At 39.0% G+C, this 19128-nt stretch overlaps 1 long non-coding RNA gene and 1 other non-coding gene across 2 annotated transcripts in view; one reads left to right on the top strand and one right to left on the bottom strand.

The window, feature by feature from the left end:
* Positions 1-19128, top strand: part of LOC150066376 (uncharacterized) — a 666939-nt gene that overhangs the window by 408149 nt on the left and 239662 nt on the right. The window lies entirely within an intron of this gene.
* LOC150066377 (U6 spliceosomal RNA) lies at positions 7734-7840 on the bottom strand. The gene has a single exon (XR_016534677.1). It is a non-coding gene; the product is annotated as a U6 spliceosomal RNA (small nuclear RNA).

The following is a 19128-nucleotide window of genomic DNA, read 5'->3' as shown; positions in this document are numbered from 1 at the left end:
ATCATTCATTATATGACTTTTGTTTCAGTATCCTGGAGGTCCTTTCAATTACCTTCATACTATATGGCTGTATATATCAAGGTTTTGCTCTATTGCAGATCTCTGCTAGTAGAGCCCAAGGTTTCTACTGGTTATGACAAATGAGGGAAACCATTGAGCCTAAGTTCTTTGAGTCTGGCTTACTTCACTTAATATGATTTTTTTCTAAGTCTTTCCATTTCCTAACAAATGGGGAGATGCCATTCTTTCTGACAGCAGCATAGAATTCCATTGTGTACAAATACCACAACTTGTTAATCCACTCATCAACTGAGCGACATCTAAGTTGGTTCCATATCTTTGCTATGGTGAATAGTGCTGCAATGCACATTGTTGTGCTAGTGGGTTTAGTATGTCCTTGTTTCTGGGTGGTTGGGTAAATGCCAAGTAGTGGAATTGCTGGGTCATAGGGGAGTTCTATGTTTAGCCTTTTGAGGCACTGCCACACTGCTTTCCATAGTGGTTGGACGAGTTTGCACTCCCACCAACAGTATAGTAGTGATCCCTCCTGGCCCCATCCCCTCCATCATCTGTTGTCATTCGTTTTCCTGATCCTGGCCATTCTAGCTGGAGTGTGGTGGAATCTTAGAGTTGTTTTGATTTGCATTTCTTTTATGACCAGAGATGTTGGGCATTTCTTCATGTGTCTATAGGCTATTTTTGTTTCTTCTTCAGAGAAGCCTCTCTTGGCCCATTTTTTAATGGGATGGTTGTTACTTTGGAGGTTAGTTTTGGAGTGATTCACTTTTTTGAGTTGTTGATATATTTTAGATATGAGGCCTTTGTCCGTTGTTTGGTTGGTGAAGATCTTCTCCCACTCTGTAGGCTTCCTGATTAGTTTACTAGCTATGTCCTTTGCCATACAAAAGCTCTGCAGTTTAATGCAGTCCCACTTATCCAGCCTTTCTCTGATTTGTTGGAATTCTTTGTTCTTATTAAGAAAGTTTTGACCTGTGCCAAGGAGGCCTAGTGTATCTCCTAATCATTTCTGTAAAGTTTTCAGTGTGTCAGCTTTTACCTCCAGGTCTTTGATCCATTTGGAGTTAATTGTAGTGCAAGGTGACAACGAAGGATCCAGCTTTAGTTTTCTACAGGTGCTTAACCCGTTCTGCCATCACACCTTGTTGAAGAGGCTGTCTTTCTTCCATTCTATTTTTTGGCTCCATTGTCAAAGTTTGGGTGGCTATAGGTCTGTGGTTTAATATCTGGGTCCTCAGTTCTATTCCATTGGTCCTCAGGCCTGTTCCTGTGGCAGTACCAAGCTGTTTTGAGAATTATAGCTCTGTAATAGAGTCTACAGTTTGGAATGGAAATTCCTCCAGCGCTGTTCTTTCTGCTAAGAAGAGTTTTTGCTATATGGGGTCTTTTATTATTCCATATGAAATTTTGGATTGCCTCTTCTATTTCTTTAAAGAATGACATTGGGATGTTGATGGGTATTGCATTGAATTTGTAGATAGCTCTTGGCAAGATTCTCATTTTCAAAATGTTGATTCTTCCAATCCAGGAGCATGGGAGGTTTTTCCATTTCCTTAGTTCTGGTTTAATTTCCTTTTTTAGGGTTTTAAGTTTTCGTCAAAAAGGTCCTTTACATTCTTAGCTAAACTAATTCCTAGGTACTTTATTTTCTTTGAGGCTATTGTGAAAGGAGTTTCTTTCCTGATTATTGCCTTGTTCCTCTCACTGTTGGCGTAAAGGAAGGCTGTTGATTTTTGAGGGTTGATTTTATAGCCTGATACTCTTCCAAAGATTTTTTTCTATAATTTTTTTATTGTAATTAAAAAAGGGTTACATGATATTTGCCAGATAGAAGGTGCATTACTTCACATATATTGATACCCTTTCATATGTCTTGGTACCCATCACCATCCCCCCCCACCCCCCCACCCCCATCTTGGTTTTCCCCCTTTCCCTATCAAATTTCAAATAACCAAATACAAATAAATTCAATATATCAGATAACAAAGTGAGATGCTGTAACAATATGAGATACCAAAGAGACAGCAAAGGAGATGAAAGATAACATAATACATTCATTATATAACAATCATTCATTATATGACTTTTGTTTCAGTATCCTGGAGGTCCTTTCAATTACCTTCATACTATATGGCTGTATATATCAAGGTTTTGCTCTATTGCAGATCTCTGCTAGTAGAGCCCAAGGTTTCTACTGGTTATGACAAATGAGGGAAACCATTGAGCCTAAGTTCTTTGAGTCTGGCTTACTTCACTTAATATGATTTTTTTCTAAGTCTTTCCATTTCCTAACAAATGGGGAGATGCCATTCTTTCTGACAGCAGCATAGAATTCCATTGTGTACAAATACCACAACTTGTTAATCCACTCATCAACTGAGCGACATCTAAGTTGGTTCCATATCTTTGCTATGGTGAATAGTGCTGCAATGCACATTGTTGTGCTAGTGGGTTTAGTATGTCCTTGTTTCTGGGTGGTTGGGTAAATGCCAAGTAGTGGAATTGCTGGGTCATAGGGGAGTTCTATGTTTAGCCTTTTGAGGCACTGCCACACTGCTTTCCATAGTGGTTGGACGAGTTTGCACTCCCACCAACAGTATAGTAGTGATCCCTCCTGGCCCCATCCCCTCCATCATCTGTTGTCATTCGTTTTCCTGATCCTGGCCATTCTAGCTGGAGTGTGGTGGAATCTTAGAGTTGTTTTGATTTGCATTTCTTTTATGACCAGAGATGTTGGGCATTTCTTCATGTGTCTATAGGCTATTTTTGTTTCTTCTTCAGAGAAGCCTCTCTTGGCCCATTTTTTAATGGGATGGTTGTTACTTTGGAGGTTAGTTTTGGAGTGATTCACTTTTTTGAGTTGTTGATATATTTTAGATATGAGGCCTTTGTCCGTTGTTTGGTTGGTGAAGATCTTCTCCCACTCTGTAGGCTTCCTGATTAGTTTACTAGCTATGTCCTTTGCCATACAAAAGCTCTGCAGTTTAATGCAGTCCCACTTATCCAGCCTTTCTCTGATTTGTTGGAATTCTTTGTTCTTATTAAGAAAGTTTTGACCTGTGCCAAGGAGGCCTAGTGTATCTCCTAATCATTTCTGTAAAGTTTTCAGTGTGTCAGCTTTTACCTCCAGGTCTTTGATCCATTTGGAGTTAATTGTAGTGCAAGGTGACAACGAAGGATCCAGCTTTAGTTTTCTACAGGTGCTTAACCCGTTCTGCCATCACACCTTGTTGAAGAGGCTGTCTTTCTTCCATTCTATTTTTTGGCTCCATTGTCAAAGTTTGGGTGGCTATAGGTCTGTGGTTTAATATCTGGGTCCTCAGTTCTATTCCATTGGTCCTCAGGCCTGTTCCTGTGGCAGTACCAAGCTGTTTTGAGAATTATAGCTCTGTAATAGAGTCTACAGTTTGGAATGGAAATTCCTCCAGCGCTGTTCTTTCTGCTAAGAAGAGTTTTTGCTATATGGGGTCTTTTATTATTCCATATGAAATTTTGGATTGCCTCTTCTATTTCTTTAAAGAATGACATTGGGATGTTGATGGGTATTGCATTGAATTTGTAGATAGCTCTTGGCAAGATTCTCATTTTCAAAATGTTGATTCTTCCAATCCAGGAGCATGGGAGGTTTTTCCATTTCCTTAGTTCTGCTTTAATTTCCTTTTTTAGGGTTTTAAAGTTTTCGTCAAAAAGGTCCTTTACATTTTTAGTTAAGCTAATTCCTAGGTACTTTATTTTCTTTGAGGCTATTGTGAAAGGAGTTTCTTTCCTGATTTTGCCTCGTTCCTCTCACTGTTGGCATAAAGGAAGTCAGTTGATTTTTGAGGGTTGATTTTATAGCCTGCTACTCTTCCAAAGTTGTGAATCAGCTCAAGGAGTTTGGGAGTAGAGTCTATAGGATTCTTTAAATACAGAAACACGTCATCTGCAAAGAGGGATAGTTTTATTTCCTCTTTCCCTACTTGGATCCCCTTTATGCTTGCTTCTTGCCTTATTGCACTGGCTAGGAATTCTAGTACTATGTTAAAGAGGAGTGGAGAGAGTGGGTATCCTTGTCTCGTTCCTGATTTTAGAGGGAATGGCTTTAGATTTTCACCATTAAGTGTAATACTAGCAGTAGGTTTCTCATACACAGCCTTTATTACATTGAGGAATGTTCCATGGATTCCTAGTTTCTCCAGATCTTTTAACATAAATGGGTGTTGGATCTTGTCAAATGCCTTTTCCGTGTCTATTGAGACAATCATGTGATTTTTGTCCTTGCTCCTGTTGATGTGTTGAATTATATTAATCGATTTGCGTATGTTGAACCAGCTTTGCCTCCCTGTGATGAATTCAGTTTGATCATAGTGTATAATTTTTTTGATGAGTTGTTGTAGACGGTTGGCCAGTATTTTGTTGAGAAGTTTTGCATCGATGTTCATCAAAGATATAGGTCTACAGTTCTCTTTCTTTGATGAATCTCTATTCTGGTTTGGGGATGAGGGTTATACTGGTTTCATAGAATGAGTTTGGTAAGGAACCTTCATTTTCAATTTCGTTGAAGAGCTTGAGGAGTATTGGTGTGAGCTCTGCTTTGAAGACCTTATAGAATTCAGCTGTGAATCCATCTGGCCCTTGGCTTTTCTTAGGTGGAAGTTCTCTAATTGCCATTTCTATTTCAGAGCTTGAAATAGGCCTGTTGAGTTGGCTTAGTTCTTCTTGGTTCAGTGTGGGCAGGTTAATATTGGCTAGGAATTCATCCATTTCTTCTAGATTCTCAAATCTGTTGGCGTAAAGGTTTGAGAAGTATTCCCTCATGATATTCTGGATCTTGGTAATTTCTGTCGTGGTATTACCATTTTCATCTGCGATTTTGTTTATTTCGATGTGCTCTCTTCTTTTTTGGTAAGATTTGCTAAGGGCTTGTCAATTTTGTTAATTCTTTGAAAGAACCAACTCCTTGTTTTGTTGATTCTTTCTATAGTTGTTTTGGATTCCAAATCACTTAATTCTGCTTTGATTTTAATTATTTGCTTTCTTCTATTGGGATTAGGGTTGGTTTGTTGCTCTTTTTCTAGGAGCTTAAGGTGGGACATTAACTTGTTGGTTTGCAATTTTTCCAACTCGTTGTTGTAGGCACTCAGCGCTATAAATTTTCCTCTGAGTACTGCCTTTGCTGTGTCCCAAAGGAGTTGGTATGTTGTGTGCTCCTTACTGTTAAATTTCATAAACTTTTGGATTTCTGTTCTGATGTCTTCGATAACCCATTGGTGATTCAACAATGTTTTGTTCAGTCTTCATGAGTTACATGGTTTTCGTTGGTGGAGATGTGTGTTCAGTTCCAGTTTGATGCCTTTATGGTCTGAGAGTGTGCATTGAATAATTTCAGTGTTTCTGAATCTGTCCAGGTTTGTTTTATGGCCTAAGATGTGATCTATTTTGGAAAATGTTCCATGTGCTGCTGAGAAAAACGTATATTGTGTTGTTGCTGGGTGGAATATTCTTAAGATGTCTGTTAGATCTAGTTGGTCTATATAGTTGTCCAGTTCTAAGGTTTCTCTGTTGAGTTTTTTCCTTGCTGATCTGTCCATAGGTGAGAGTGATGTGTTAAAGTCACCGACAATCACTGTATTTCGATGTATGTATGGTTTGCTTGATGAAGTTCGTAGCTCCGGGATTGGGTGTGTAAATATTTAGGATCGTTATGTCTTCCTGGAGGAAAGATCCCTTTAGTAGTATGTAGTAACCTTCTTTGTCTTTTCTTACTAATTTTGGTTTGAAGTCTATTTTATCTGATATGAGGATGGCAACTCCAGCCTGTTTATGGGGGCCGTTAGCTTGATAGAGTTTATTCCAACCTCTCACTTTCAAAAGATGATTGTTTTTTTGGGTAAGATGTGTCTCTTGAAGACAGCAGAACGATGGCTCTTGCTTTTTGATCCAACAAGACAGCCTATGCCGTTTAATTGGAGAGTTAAGTCCATTGATATTGAGAGTTAGGATTGAGAGATATTTATTAGGTCCTACCATTTTTAAAAGCTTTTATTTGGGCCTGTGTCTTGACAGTTTTTGTGGTCCATAGATGGTATGCTGTTTAGGTGCCATTCTTTTCCTATATTGCATTTATTTTGGTTTTCTATGTATAGGACCTCTTTGAGAACTCTCTGTAGTGTTGGTTTTGTTGCAACATATTGTTGCAGCTTTTCCCTGGAATGGAATATTTTTATTGTTCCCTCAGTTATGAATGAGAGCTTAGCTGGGTACAGTATTCTTGGTTGGTAGTTATTTGACTTAAGGTCATGACATATATGCTTCCAGTCACTTCTTGCTTGCATGGTCTCTGCTGAGTAATCTGGGGTTATTATGATTGGTTTTCCTTTATAGGTTGCTGAACCCTTTTCCCTGGCTGCCTTTAGGATCCTTTTATTGGTTTCTATTGATCCAGTTCGGATTACGATGTGGCGGTGGGATGTTCTTTTCTGGTCAGGTCTGTTTGGTGTTCTAAAAGCTTCTTGTATCTGGATGGGTCTGCCCTTCTGGATATTTGGGAGATGATTCCCTGAAGTATATTTCCAATACCATTTACCTCTTTCTCCACGCCCTCCTCAATACCAATTAGCCTTAGATTAGGTTTCCTAATTGTATCTTGGACCTCCTGAAGCGCTCTCTCATTTTTCCTAGATTTGGATTGACTCATTTTCTGTTCTTTCTGTATAATAACTAAATTATCTTCAGCCCCGGAAATTCTCTCCTCCGCATTGTCTAACCTGCTATCAAAGCTATCTACTTTATTTTTCATCTCCCTTGCTTCTAATTGCTCATTATTGATGCCTTGCATCTCATGTATGGATTTCTTTAGCTCCTTGATTTCCATTTGAGTGGTTAGCTCAGTAGCTTTATTTTCTTTGAACATTTGCTGGAGTTCAGTCACCTTTTTATTTGTGGATTGTATGAATTCATCCATCTTTCTTTGAACAGCCTTTATTATGGTTTCCTTTATGGCTTCTTCTTTTTCACTTATTACCTTGTTTATGGTTTCCTCTTGTTCAGCTATGGCTTCCTCCCTTATCTCTTTCTGTATCTTTTCACATTTTTCATTGATGATGTTTTTCAATTGCATTTGTACAGCACTTGGAAGACTCTCCTCTAGGTTTGCCAGTGACTGTTCCATTGGCTGTTTACATTGGGTGGGGGAGTGGGGGATGATGTTTCTTTTGATTTGACATTTTTCTTGGGTTTCTTGTTCTGCCCATTTGAAAATGGGAGCAAGATTAATACTAAACACGATTATAGTTTTTTAGATGTAACCAACCTAAACCTCTGAGACTCTAGATGTTCACAAGTTTTGATTGGTGTTATCACTCTTTCTTTTTGTGCAGTTACCGACCAGTCTAATAATCCACTGATAAGTGATTTATACCCAAAACAATAAGCCTCTCAATCCAATCTCTATTGTCTTTAAGTCCCTCTCAGCCTAGAGAATAATTAAACACCTAGATATACAGTGTTGCTCAACAGCAATCAAGTGTAGATCCAAGCAGTATAAGGGATGAAAGACGAGCAGAGGTCCAGAGATAGAAGAATAGAATGAGAGAGGTCAGGGGGTAAGTAGGTAGCGTATTTGAGTACAAAGTTTGGAAAGTATTAGAATAAAACTTATGTGTTGCTGCACGACTAGCTCTTAGCCCAACCAGTGGCCTCACAGTGGACCATGGGATGGGTCTGCAAGCTTCCGTAAAAATATGGAACGCTTCACGAATTTGCGTGTCATCCTTGCACAGGGGCCATGCTAATCTTATCTGTATCGTTCCAATTTTAGTATATGTGCTGCCGAAGCGAGCACTCAAGTAATAATTGTTGCATGATGTATTTTATATAAGAAAAGAGAAGATTATGTTTCTGTATATATCATTATCTAATGTTGCTATATTGTGCGTCAGGTTATTTGTTATGAGGGGTGGTTTTAATGCATCATAGAATATTTAGTCACCTCCCTGGCAATGTATGCAATAGATCGCAAATCTATTGATCTCTTGCACATTCCTGTCTCAAGTTGTGATACTCAGAACTGTCCTAGTCATGAGCCAAGATTCCCCAAGAGGGAAAGTTAAAGCAGGCTACTGACTGGTTTTATGGGGTTAAATCATGTGTGTACACTCTCAAAACAAATACCTCAGTAATATATACATCTTATATATACATCCTAAGAAATATATACATCTTGTAGTGTGTAAATCTTACATCCCATCCAATATGGAAATTGAGACAAATAAGATATTGAACTTGGACATTGTAAGTCAAAATAGACAGTATTGGAAGGCTGTAGGCCCCTGCTGGGCAAGACATCCTTGTTAACAGACCAATACTGTGTGCTAGAGTCAAAGGAGTTGCTATGTTTCGGGTAAGGGCACATTAAGAACCATGGAGTCATTGACATTGTATTGTTGTTAGATAAATTATTACCATAGCAAGCCATCTATCCCAGTCTAGTGTGTACTAACTAAATAAGAGCAATATGTATTTCAGAAAATGGTAATTCTATTTATGACAATGCATATATTCTCTGAAAGGTGTTCCTGTTCTCTTCCTCACTGCAGTTATATATGTCAAAACTCTCTACAAATTTGAATTGATTGCAGAAATGGATAGGCCCAGCCTAGACTCCCCATGCACCACCAATCACAGACATGGTGTTTACTCAAACAGCCATGGTAGCCTGGGACAGCCTCCTGTGAAACAGCACACAGATATGCATTCCTATGGAGTACTGTCCCAAGATGAGACCTGCAGGGAGGTGCAGTTAGCAACAGCCTGCTATTCTGTAATACAAAGTGTATTCAAAGGTGTTCCTAATTCATCCACAATCTATTTGAATTTGTCAGATTGATGAGGTACGCTAGGCCTTCAGTACTTGCTTACATTCAAAGACATTTTTTTGGATAGGACACTAATGAAATGTATCCCTAGCCGCCGACTCGTTTGCTCTAATTAAGAGGCAGCAGGGTACGGTAGTTACAGATGTGCACACAGCAGTTGCCCAATTGTATACATGTTAGTTTTGCTGATTCTATCTAGAAATCTTTGGCCAATTCATCTAATTCTCTAGGTTCTGATAAAAATGGAGAACAACAATAATGCCTGCTGCCTGGAGCTGTCAGGAGAAGTAGATGAACTGATGTGTTCTTAGCATGTGGTTCAGTGTCCCACCAGTGCTCCATGATGTCCCAATAGGAAGGATGGGTAAAATGAGATACATGCTGAATGGCATGTCATTCCGTGAGTCTCGAAGACAAATGACTAAAGTCTTTCGAATTAAGTGGCTAAGATACATGCCACACTGTAAGGAGAATGACTGTATGGAAAACATTTTTTTACTCATGTTTTCTAATCATATGCATCCAGAAGGTTTTGGCTGCTAATTTTACAGGTACAGTTTAACAATTGTTATACTTTTGGGGTTTCTAATTCAATTTCTTATCCCTTGAAGGAAATTGTAGAAATGTTCTGCTGAATTGTCATATACACACATCTGCTACATAGCAATTCACATATGCTATCTCCAGTCTCCTTAATGAAATGCTACTCACGTCATCCTCTTGTACATCTCTCAAATGTGACACCATTATGAAAAATCCTCTGAGTTACAAATTAATGGTCCCTCCCACAGGCTCATCTAGAAGACCAATAAATGGATAAAACCACAGTCACGTGCAGTCAATAGCAGAGTGGCAAAAATGTTTGGAAAATAATGAAAATAGGGTCTCACTTTTATAACTTGGCATAGAGGTGTCCAGTTTAATTTTCCTTTCTATACTAGAGACCTGATCTGTTTCTGAAGCAAGGAGATAAAAGAACAACTCTGATAGCCAGGTAGGGGCAGTTTCATCATGTGTTTGCAACTAACCCAGGTGATCCTTCAACTTATTTAACAAGAACATGAAATAACAGAAGAATGAAAGATCACTAAGATAAATCAATTAAAGTTGTCTTCCTATAGATACAGTAACAAAGACAAGGATTCTCTTCTCTGCTTACTTCTTCAGTTCAGATTTAATTTTCAAAGTTTCTAGAAAAAGGAAGATTTTTCAAAGAATCGATAATTTCAAATATCATGAATTGATATTTTGAAATGCCAGTAGAGCATTCTAGTGTGGTCAACATGGAGTTCACACTCTTCCCTTCCGTTGATTATAACTTAAAAATCTGGACAGGAGACTTACCACAACATTTTAAGGACTCTGACAAACAAGCAAACCTGAAGGACTATGTTAGTCAGCTTATTCCTGCTCCCCCATCCCTACGCATGCATACTCACAGCAGTCTGAATCTGCACACAACAAAGGGTGTTGTCATGGAAACATGTCTCTGTGGTGTATGTGTGGTGAAACAGAAAGCATGGTGGACATCCTGGGTCTTATTTTCATCTTCTTGCTCTGCCTGCCCTGGAGGCAGAGGCTGGTCCCCAAGCATCAGTTATTTGGCATAAAATGGGTAGCAGTATCCAGGATGACTGGCTTGCTTTGAAGGACAGATTTTTTTTAGGGAAAAAATGTTTTGTTTTGTTTTACTTTTCTTCCTAGTCTATCTGCTATTTATTTTTCCTTCAATTATTGTACATTTCTTGTCCAGAAGTTTTAGTTGTAACTAATGGCAGAGACCAGGATTTAACCATACAAGAATTCTGCTTTATATATTTGAAAATATAAATTCAATGAAAAAATTCTTTTTTTCAAGAAGCCTCAGAAATAATAGTATAGAAATTTGTATTTCTGACTTTGTGATGAGAAACAAAAACCATGGATTCTGTGATATTGTGAAGTTAAGAATATTATGCAGAAGACAGGATATGATAAAGACAGATGTATATAATCCTAGCTGTGGAAACGATACAAATACCACCAGATGCCTGATGGCTGACCAATGGTGTCTGTCACCTTCCTAGTTCCCGTAGGTTTCTGATGTCAGTTAAGCAGAAGGGAGGCAAACAACAAAGCAAAGGCTTTAAAAATGGAATTGACGTTAGAACTCCAGCCAACAGAGGTCAGAATAGGATTTGAAGGGAAAACTAAATAAGAATGTCTATTGATTTAAACAAATATTCTCCAAATAGGTTTATCAGAACATACTTTTTTGTGAGGTGAGGTCAGTTGTGGGGATTGAACTCAGGACCACCTGAGTGCTATCCCAGAAGCTTTTGAACTCAAGGCTAATATTCTACCACTTGAGCCACAGCACTGCTTCTGGTCTTCTGGTGCTTAATTGGAGGTAAGAGTGTCACAGACTTTCCTGGTCATGCTGGATTTGAACCAAGATCCTCAGGTCTCAGCCTCTTGAATAGCTAGGGTTACAGGCATGAGTCATCAGAACCTGGCCAAAAACTAGTTGTCAAATAAGAAGGAAAAGAAAAATGTTCAACAATGTTCAAGGAATTAATGTTCAAGAGCATTAACAGATTCCAAACACAATATTCAATAGGTTAGAATGAGCAGATACCAATGTTCACACAGTCATAACTTAGTTTTATGAAAGAGGGATAAAAAAAACCCTTGAAAAATGGAAACTTTGGGATTTTCCAAATAAAAAGGTTATTTTAAATGAAAATTTGAAAACTGAAATAATATACAAAATAAACACTTACTAGATGGACTGAATAGCAGAAAAAACTATAGAAAGAAATGGTAAACTTAATTATATACTAAGAAACAATCCAACTGGAGCCGCATGGAATGAAAAGATTGGAAAAACACTGAATAGTATCAGAGATGATGGACTAGAAATACTCCTGGGATCTGATTTCCAAACTAGTACAGAGACAAACAAACAAACACTGATAGATGAAAAACAAAACAAAAGAAAAAACAAAAAAAAAACCCTAGATCATTAGCAGCCCTGCTCTTTGAGAAAAGAGTCTTGGCCGCGATAAATTAAGCCAGATTATACCATTTCACCCTGTTGGACCACGGTGGATATCCACCGAAGAGGATCACAAGGGACCAAGGCTATGTGCATTGGATCACAATGTTGATTAGTGAAATGAAGTCCAAGAAATGGAAACAAGAAGATTTTGGGGTTTTTGGTTCTTTGCTTGTTGGGATTTTTTCTGCTTTGTCACTGTTTTTTATTTTTGTACCTAATTTTTTTTTATCCAGTCCTGGGGCCCTGAGGCCTGAGCACTATACTTGGGCTTTCTCAAGGCTAGCAGTCTAACTCTTGAGACATAGCACCACTTCTGGCTTTTTATATGTATGTGGTACCCAGGAATCAGAGGGCTTCATGCATGCTAGGCAAGCACTCTACCACTAGGCCACGCTCTTGGGTCTGATTTCTTTTTTTTCATATATTTTTATTGTAATTAATGAAAGGGTTACATTATATTCACCAGATAGAAGGTGCATTACTTCACATACATTGATACCCTTTCTCATGTCTTGGTCCCCATTTCCCTCCCCCTACAAGTGCCCCTCATCTTGTTTTCCCCCTTCCCTATCCAATTTCAAATAACCAAATAAACATATATACAAGGTGAAATACTGTAACCATATGAGATAGCCAAGGGACAGCAAAAGAGATGAGAGATAACATAGTACATTAAGGACAACAATCACTCATTATATGGCTTTTGATTCTATATCCTGGAGGTCTTTTCATTTAGCATCATTCTGTATGGCCTTAAGTATCTAGGTTTTGTTCTATTGTAAATCTCTGCTAGGAGAGCCCAAGGTTTCTACTGATTATGACAAATGAGGGAAATCTTTGAGCCTCTGATCCTTTGAGTCTAGTTTACTTCACTTAATATGATTTTTTCTAAGTCTTTCCATTTCCTTACAAATGGGGCGATGTTGTTCTTTCTGACAGCAGCATAGAATTCCATTGTGTATAAATACCACATCTTGTTGATCCACTCATCAACTGAGGGGCATCTGGGTTGGTTCCATATCTTTGCTATGGTAAATAGTGCTGCAATGAACATCGTTGTGCTGGTGGATTTAGTATGTCCTTGTTTCTGGACGATTGGGTAAATGTCCTAGGCCTGATATCTATTCCTTTTGTTTTGTACGTAAGTTTGTCTCTTTGGGGGAGGTAGGAGGGAGAAATGGTGGGACTGAAATGGTGGGACAATGGATGAATGAATTTACATTCAGTGAATTTACATTCAGTGATACTCACTGGACACTATGTTGAAAATCATAAAGACAATGGAAAAGGAAAAGTAGCTGGAAGGAACCATGAATTTGCATACTCACTCATCATCGTTTTTGAGAACACCCATGGCTGGATAGGCATCACCTTAAAGTTCAGAGTGAGTGAATAGATACCCTTTGTCAAATAATGTAAGCTAGGTCAAATTAGAATTATACAAAACTTAGGTACATAATAGATCTTTTGTATGATCAAAACAAGATCCCTGGCTAGGTCTGCTGGCTCATGTCTAGAATCCTTCCTACTCAAGAGGCTGAGATCTGAGGATCGAAGTTCAAAGCCAGCTCGGGCAGGATTAATCTCAAATTACCCACCAGAAAACTGGAAGTGGTATTATGGCTCAAAGTGGTAGAGTGTTAGCCTTGAGCAAAAGATAGGGTAGAGGCCTGAAATTCAAGCCTTACAACCAAAATTAAAAGCAAAACAATGATTCCTTTATTATTATTTTTTAGTCTGTGGGCTTAAGTTAGAACATTCAAGGTTTTATATAGTAATCTAGTTTTATTCATAACTGCTAGTATACTGTCAGATTTCAATTTTCATAGAACCTACAGTACATAAAATCTGTGGCCATGTTCATTCTGGAACGTCTATCCAATGAAAAGTGAAAATAATCAATCATCTAAATGCCTTTTCAAAATTATATGGTAGACACATATACAAAATGCTCTTACTGGCATTTTCCAAAAAGATTACTAGTTATACATACAACCTTAGTCAATTTATCAACATACAAACAAATTAAAAGGGTAATTATATGGTATAATTTAAATGAGAAAACCAGAGTTGACTGAAAATTCTTCTAATTTGCAGTAAATTAAGAACTGAATTGATAGTACTGTAGTCACAGATTCAATTTCTGAAGCTATGTTCATGAAGAAAAACTAAAAAACGAAGTAAAAATAACCTTAAAGATACTGAATCCTTTTTTCTCAGTATTAAGTTCCAAACCTTTACTAAACTCTAGCCCTCAGAAATGTCTATCATAGAATAAAAGTCAGAAAGACAATACATTCAGTCCAAAATCAGAAGCTTGAAAACAGAATAGTTAGCCTGATTCACCTGGTCTTCAAAGAATGAGAATATTAGTTATAGGCTCAAAGTTGTAGAAATCAAAGAGAAAACCCAATAACTTCAAGACATCTCAGAGGAGAATTGTGGAGACACGTGGCCCAGCACACACAGCCTCAGGCATGACAGAGCCGCAGGCTTCTCTGACTGTTTTCCTATGGTGTAGCTTAATGAGACACATGTACTAAGGTAGGCATACATGTTCAAAAACTAAAATTATATGTTGTATATACAAATATGTATATATATGTATATTTACATATACATATATATGTGTGTGTGTGCGTGTGTGTAGGAATTCTATGCTTCCACCAGAATGACATTGCCCCATTCATAAGGAAATGGGAAGACTTGGGACAAAAACATATTAAGCAAAGCAAGCCAGGCCCCCCAAACACAGGCTGCCACAATGATAATAACTAGAATAGGTCTAGGATATTCTTTTTTTTATTTTTTTTATTGTAATTAGTAAAAGGGTTACATGATATTTGCCAGATAGAAGGTGCATTAATTCACATACATTGATACCCTTTCACATGTCTTGGTACCCATTTCCTTTCCCCCCCACACCCCCCACCCGTCTTGGTTTTCCCCCCTTCCCTATCAAATTTCAAATATCCAAATACAAATAAATTCAATCCATCAGATAACAAAGTGAGATACTATACCAATATGAGATAACCAAGGGACAGCAAAGGAGATGAGAGACAACATAGTACATTAAGGACAACAATCATTCATTATATGGCTTTTGTTTCAATATCCTGGAGGTCCTTTCAATTAGCTTCACATTATATGGCCTTATGTATCAAGGTTTTGCTCTATTGCAAATCTCTGCTAGTAGAGCCTAAGGTTTCTACTGATTATGACGAATGACGGAAACCATTGAGCCTAAGTTCCTTTGAGTCTGGCTTCCTTTACTTAATATGATTTTTTCTAAGTCTTTCCATTTCCTAACAAATGGGGCGATGTCATTCTTTCTGACAGCACCATAGATTTCCATTGTGTACAAATACCACAACTTGTTGATCCACTCGTCAACTGAGGGACATCTAGGTTGGTTCCATATCTTTGCTATGGTGAATAGTGCTGCAATGAACATTGTTGTGCTAGTGGATTTAGTATGTCCTTGTTTCTGGGTGGTTGGGTATATGCCAAGTAGTGGAATTGCTGGATCATAGGGGAGTTCTATGTTTAGCCTTTTGAGGCACTGCCACACTGCTTTCCATGGTGGTTGAACGAGTTTGCACTCCCACCAAAAGTGTAGTAGTGATCCCTCCTGGCCACATCCCCTCCAGCATCTGTTGTCATTCGTTTTCCTGATCCTGGCCATTCTAGCTGGAGTGTGGTGGAATCTTAGAGTTGTTTTGATTTGCATTTCTTTTATGACCAGAGATGTTGAGCATTTCTTCATGTGTCTATAGGCCATTTTTGTTTCTTCTTCAGAGAAGACTCTCTAAGTCTTTGGCCCATTTTTTAATGGGATGGTTGTTACTTTGGAGGTTAGTTTTGGAGTGATTCACTTTTTTGAGTTGTTGATATATTTTAGATATGAGGCCTTTGTCCGTTGTTTGGTTGGTGAAGATCTTCTCCCACTCTGTAGGCTTCCTGATTAGTTTACTAGCTATGTCCTTTGCCATACAAAAGCTCTGCAGTTTAATGCAGTCCCACTTATCCAAGTCTAGGATATTCTTAACAGAGGATGAGATCTGAGGATTGCAGTTCAAACCAGCCCAGGCACTAAAGTCCATGAGACTCTTATCTCCAATTAACTACCAGAAAACCAGAAGTTGAGCTGTGGCTCAAGGGGTAGGGTTGTAGCCTTGAGCTCAGGAACAGTGTCAGAGCCCAAAGTTCAAGACACATGAACAACAAAAAAAAGTTATTTCAGAATTCTACAAAACCCTATTTCTTGAAGTCAAATATGATTATATGTTACAAGCATAGAAGTTAAGGTCAGATTGTGTCAAATTTATTCACTTTTCCAATTATCTTTCAAATTAGGTTTATCATTCAATTTGAAGCTTTCTTCTGGTTTTTACATAATAAAAATTAGTTTGAAAAAACTTCATTTAATAAAATTCCAACTCAAAATTATTTCATTAGCTGAGTAAAAATTGTTTTAAAAATGTATTAACATTGATTTTTGAATCATATTTCAAATGACATGTTCAACAAACAAGTATTCAAGAAAGGAATCTCTATATACAATCACTGGCACTTAGTTTTTAGAACATAATCAAAATTAGGGTAAGAGTTCATATATCGTAGATACATATTATTATGGAATAAAACATTATGTCTATGGAGTCATAGGTTTTTATATCTATGTAGTTGTGTTTATCTCCAATATCATGTCCATAGCATTGGGTATGCAACTATTGAGTCTTTACTCTTGTACTCTTTGGATCTAATAGCCACATATTGAGGATACCATGCACCTTTTGTTCCTTTGTTCTTGACTTGTCTCTGAGTAAAAATCTTTTATCAATTTTAAAATACTGTGTAACAAAATAAAATTCCAAGCTACTGAAATACAAGTAACATTTCTTGATGCTTAAATAGATAGCTTGTGCAAAAACATAAGCTACTGCTAGAAAAAGCCAGAGGGTTATCAAGGAGTATTGTTTATTGTTTTTCTCTGCCCTGCTGAGCTCTTCTCAAAACCTCTACTAAAGGCTGTTCAAACCTTAGATTCTGAGTGCTTTTAGAAGGTCTCAAGTACATTTTCTCACTGCAATTTATTATTAGTTCTGACCTTCAAAAGACTTTCGCAAGCAGGATGTAGCCCAAGAAAATAATGGGGGAAAAAAGCAAACTGGTCTTCAGCATTACTTATATAATTTTCTTCAGGATTTGCTAGTCAAAGCTCTCACCCAAATTTCTGTTTATCTAGAATCCTGTTCACTGTTTAGGTCATTGCTCTGGTTGAGATTAGCCTAAGAAAGTGGTTTGGGGCCATGACTCAATACTTGTACTTAAGCATGGAGGTCTCCCAGCAAAACTGCTAAGAGCAGGTATACAGCCTCTCAATTACTCAAATTTCTTCATTCATAAAATGGGAGGGGGAAAAAGCTAGCAAACTATTTCAGAGACAGAGAAATTACTTAAAATTACTTCCCAAGGAAAAGTCTGATGAAATCTACTCTGTAAATAGCTATTTGAAGGAGTTTAGACTCACTCATGATGGGCCTGTTTCCAGGTACAGCAAGTTTCTATACACCACACAGAAGCAGAAACTTGAGACTTTGTCATAGTTCAAGCTGAAAGAAGATATTTCTGAGGGCTATTAATTCCATTTCTCAGGTGACTATCCCTATATTCAAAATACCTTGAATAAAAATGGCCATCTGTATCTGGAAAGTTTTCTTTTCCCCTCAGAATCCACTGGATATGGCAGCTGCTTATTTACTGCACAGCTCTGGCTTTGCAAAGCAGATCTGATGATCTGCTTCTAAGTTTCAGCTTCTCTCAGAGGAAAAATATCACACTACCACAGTCTCATTAAATTCACCTTGTTTTGCATAGGTGCTGAAAATAGTACTCCTCACCTTTATTTGTCAGCTAATGAGAGAATTCTTATGATTAGAAGGTGGAGGAATTATTTATACTTGCAGAAGGTGTTAAGTAGTTTTCCCAATGGCAGTAATTTCCATTTTTAGGACTGTTCTTTCACAACATTTTCCTTGCAAATGTATTTTTAATCTTTACTTTCATTCTTGATTGCTTTGTTTTAAATTAATCATTCTTTTTTAAAAAAAAATTCTGTGGAAGGGGGAAGGAAGATGGCGCCTAGACAATACGGACGCTGCCTAGCTTTCTCTGACAAAAAGAGTGAACCAGGGAGTCCCATGAGACAACTTTCTGAAGAAATCCACAACAACAAACTCAAAAAACAACTGAGAAGGACTCAAACCGGAAAAGAAGTCCAGATAAAGCTCACATCCAACTTTCTCAAAGAATTCGGAACCCGAGGACCCCTCCCCCACCTCTCGCCCAAAGCAGCGGAAAGCCGCGCAGGACTAAGCTGGGAAAAGCGGCTTGAGTGGGCGCCGGCTCCACGCGGGGAAAGCGGGGGCGGGCACCGGCTCTAACCCACGAAAAGCAGCGGCAGTGGAGGGCACCAGGCTGGGAGCCCAACGGCTGCACAAACCAGCACAGAACCGGGTCAGCGAACGGCGGAAGCAGCAGAGCCCAGACGCGGAAACAGAACAGCAAGCAGTGGAACCCAGACGGCGGCGGAGACCCGAGGGGAGTGAAAGACTCCCCACCACCGTGGAGCACCCGCAGACGGACGCAGAGGCGTGAGTAATACAGCGCATCCCCAAACACATCGGGAAAGCGGAGCAGGTGCCAAGCAATAGAACTTAAGTCAAACCCCAACACCCCGCTCGAGAAAGACTGGTGGGAGCAGGGGGGCAAGGAATTTAGAATCCTGTCCCTTCCCTCAACAGCCCCCTCCCTCAGGCCATTGACTGGAGATTGATAGGCGGGCTACCCATAAGACCCAGCACCCCATCAAGGGAGGCGGGGCTGTCCCAACTCCCACCCGCCCAACGGGCTCAACCCCCAGCCCTCTGACTGGAGACTGACAAGCGGGCGGACCCTAAGACTCAGCACCGCACCAGGGAAGGCGGAGCTGTCCCAGCTCCCACCCGCCCACCAGGCTCCTCACCCAGGTCACTGGATCTGGAGAGTGGAGGGCTTTGAGACCCTGCCTTATAACAGTGGGTAGGGGGTGCGGGTAAATAGGAGCCAGCATCTACCCCCCTCAATTTTCGAGTGGGGCATCCTCCAGGTGGGAATCCTGAGCAACACACCACCGAGGGCCCCCCCCACAGTCACAGACTCTGACAAAGC

The sequence above is a fragment of the Megascapheus bottae genome, chromosome 2 (assembly GCF_031878675.1).
Source record: "Megascapheus bottae isolate mThoBot1 chromosome 2, mThoBot2.hap1, whole genome shotgun sequence".
Taxonomy (NCBI): domain Eukaryota; kingdom Metazoa; phylum Chordata; class Mammalia; order Rodentia; family Geomyidae; genus Megascapheus; species Megascapheus bottae.
The sequence above is the reverse complement of the archived record's forward strand: the minus strand, read 5'-3'. Positions and strand labels throughout refer to the sequence as shown.